Consider the following 3983-nt stretch of genomic DNA (forward strand, 5'->3'; position numbering starts at 1 on the left):
TAAAGGTATATAATGTGACATTGTGGGACATTTTTTATATATATCACATACATTTATATACTTAAATACTTACTAGAGGCCCGATGCATGACATTCATGCAAGAGTAGGCCTTCTTTCCCCTGGCTGCCAGCACCAGCTTCCCTCTGGCACCCGGGACCTTTCCTTCCTTCCGACTACCTGCAGGCACCTGGGACTTGGGCTTCTCTTGCAGCCCCAGCTTCATCCGGAAGGTCGTCTGGAAGGATGTCCGGTCTAATTAGCATATTACGCTTGTATTACTATAGATATATATATCACAACTTTTTCATTCATTTTTCCAGTGGATGGACACTTAGGATGCTTCTGTGTCTTGGCTACTGTGAATAGTGTTGCAGTGAACATGGGAGCACTGATATCTCTTTGAGATACTGATTCCATTTCCTTTGTGTATATACTCAAGAGGGGTTGCTGGATCATATGGTAGTTCTATTTTTATTATTATTTTTTTAGGAAATTTCATACTGTTTCCCATAATGGCTATACCAGTGTACACCCCCACCAACAGTATACAAGAGTTCACTTTCCCCCACATTCTTGCCAGCCCATTGTCTTTTGTTTTTTTATAATTAGCCATCCTCACAGGTATGAGGTGATACCACATTGATTTTGATTCGATGTTCCTGATGTTTAGTGATGCTCAACACCTTTTTATATACCTGTTAGCTAATTGTATGTCATTTTGGGAAATATGTGTATTCATATCCTTTGCCCATTTTTTAATTGTGTTGGTGGTGGTTTGTTGTTCATGTTTTTTGTTTGTTTTTCACTGTTGACTTGTATGCTCTCCTTATATATTTTGGATTTTGATCTCTTAATCAGATAAATTATTGCAAATATCTTCTCTTATTTTGTTAGGTTATTTCATTTTGTTGATTCCTTTGGTATGCAGAGGCTTTTCAGTTTGATGTAGATGATATGTTAATTAGCTTGACTAGTAGTTATTTCACTGTGTATGTATATATATCAAATCATTGTATTCTATACCTTAACTACATACAATTTTAGTTTTGAAAGATACAAAAATAAATGTAAAAAGTAAAGGAATTTGGAAATAAGGTAGGCAAGTAGCAGTCTCCATGAATAAAATTACTACTTTTTACCTGTATTGCTTCTGGGTTTATCATGTATGTAATGCTTCCAAAAACTTGGTTGTAAAAAGTGAGGTTGCAGACAGTTTTTGTTTTTTTCCTTCCACATGGAGAGTTTATTAATCCTTTCCCCTGTTGATTTTATCCCCTGCTTTGAATGCTACCTTACTTATCTTTTAAATTCTCAGACAGATTTGCTTCTTCTGTCTTCTCTAGTCTCTCCTTTCTTTAGTACCAAACTAAAGAAATACCATGGTTTTGTAAACACCATGATTCTACCATCTGTATGGGATAGGATTAACACCTCTCTCCCAATTGTTTTTAGTATTTTCTTACCTGTTGTTAAATAATTATTTTTACAAATGAACTTCAGTACTTAATATTTCCTTGTGTTAGCTGCTCTTCACCTTGCCTCCAAAAATCGTGTGTTTTTTTTCAACTGAGAGAGAATTTAATGTATTGGTTAATTTAGGCAGAATTAACCGTTTTACAACCGTGTATTCGTCCCTCAATAGTTTAATATTTTCTGAAAGGTCTTGTATATTTTTAAATTTTATTTTTAGATACTTTTCTATTGTTGGAATCTTTTATTCCATTTATGTTTTAATTGTGGTTGTGATAAAATATACATAACATAAATTAACCATTTTAATTATTTTTTAAATTCTTATCCAAGGATATGTTTTTATTGATTTTTGAGGGGGATAGAGCGACAGAGAGACAGACAGATATCCATGTGAGAGAAACATCAATTGGTTGCCAGTTGTTTCCCATACACACCCCATTCAGGGATCACACCCATAACCTAGGTATACATACCTTGACCGGGAATTGAACCTGTAACCTTTTGGTATATGGGACCATGCTCCAACCAACCAAGCCACCCAGCCAAGGCTTATCATTTTAACCATTTTTAGGTATATAGTTCAGTGCCATTAAGTACATTCATATTGTTATGCAGCCATCACTACCATCCATGTCCAGAATGTTTTTCATCTTCCCAAACTAAAACTTGGTACTCAGTAGACAATAACTTTCAATTCCCTCCTTCCTCCTAGCTTACTAACTACTGTATCTATTAATTTGACTATTCTAAATACCTCATATAAGTGGGATCATACAGTATTTGTCCCTTTGTGGCTAGTTTATTATACTTAGCATAATGTCTTCAAGATTTTTCTATGTTGTGGCATGTCTCAGTTCCCTTCCTCTTTAAGGCTAAATAATATTCTATTATAGATATAGATATAGATATATAGATATAGATATATAGATATATATACATACCACATTTTCTTTATCCATTTACCTGCCATTGGACATTTGGATTGCTTCCACTTTTTGTCTACTGTAAATGATGCTGCTATGAACATGGGTGTACAAATATCCTTTTGAGTCCCTGATCTCAACTCTTTTGGGTATATATATAGAAAGGGAATTGCATGGTAATTCTGTGTTTAATTTTTGAGAAATCACCCTACTGTTTTCCACAGTGACTGCGCTAATTTACATTTTCACCAACAATGCACATGCATTCCAATTTCTCTACGTCCTTACCAATACTTATTTTCTGTGCCCTCCCTCCCATGTGTGTGTTTTAATAATGGCCATTCTAATGACTATTAAGTAGTATATTGTGGTTTTGGTTTTCATTTCCATAATGACTAGTGATGTTAGGCATCTTTTCGTGTGTTTATTGCCATTTGTATATCTTCTTTGGAAAAATATTCAAATCCTCTGCCCATTTCTAATCAGGTTGGTTGTTTTTGCCATTGTTGAGTTGTCAGCTTTCTTTTTATATTGGGGATATTAACTCCTTGTAAGATATATAATTTCCAAATATCTCTGATTCTGTGGGTTTCCTTTCCACACTCTTGATAGTGTTTTTTACACAAAAGTGTTTATTCTGAGGTAGCTTCATTAGTTTATTTTTGCTTTTGTTGACAGTGATTTGGTGTTATCCAAGAAATCACTGCCAAATCCATGTCATGAAGCCTCTCTTTATGGTTTCTTCTAAAATTTTTATAAATTTAGGTCTTTCATCCACTTGAGTTAATTTTTGTATATGATGTAAGATAAGGGTTCAGACTTTATTCTTTTGCATGTTAGTACCCAGTTTTCCCAACATCATTTGTTAAAAAGACTGTCCTTTCTTCATTAAATGGTCTTGACACCCTTATAAAAATCCTTTGACTGTATATGCAAGAATTTATTTCTGGGCTCTCTATTCTATTCTATTGGTCTGTCTGTCTTTGTGCTAGTACCATGCTGTTTTGATTATTGTATTCTAGTAAGTTTCAAGTTGTTTATTTTTTGGTATGAAAGAACACTAGTGACTTTACGTATTAATTAGTAACCAGGTACTTTACTAAACTCTCATATAGTTTTTCAGTTGGTACAAAGATACAATTATGCTTGCAAAAATGATAGTACTTTTCTCAAATTTTATCTTATTTTTGTCTAATTTTGTTGGCTTTAAAACAATATTAAATAATTATGCTATGTACATATTTTTTTTTATTTTTCTTGTTTCTGATTTAATGGGAATTTTTCTAATATTTCACTATAGAGCATGATGCAGGTTTTGGGTTGAGACATACTCCTGAGCTTTTGTTTTGTTTTTGTTTTTTGTTTCAGAGAGGAAGGGAGAGGGAGAGAACTATAGAAACATCAATGATGAGAGAGAATCACTGATTCTGCATCCTGCACACCCCACCCCACCCCACACTGGGGATCGAGACCACAACTTGGGCATATGTCCTGACCAGGAATCGAACCGTGATCTCCTGGTTCATAGGTCTATGCTCAGCCACTGCGCCACACTGGCTGGGTCTGAGCTTTTGATGTTGGCATCA

This window comes from Myotis brandtii, unplaced genomic scaffold (assembly GCF_000412655.1).
Source record: "Myotis brandtii unplaced genomic scaffold, ASM41265v1 scaffold123, whole genome shotgun sequence".
Lineage (NCBI taxonomy): Eukaryota > Metazoa > Chordata > Mammalia > Chiroptera > Vespertilionidae > Myotis > Myotis brandtii.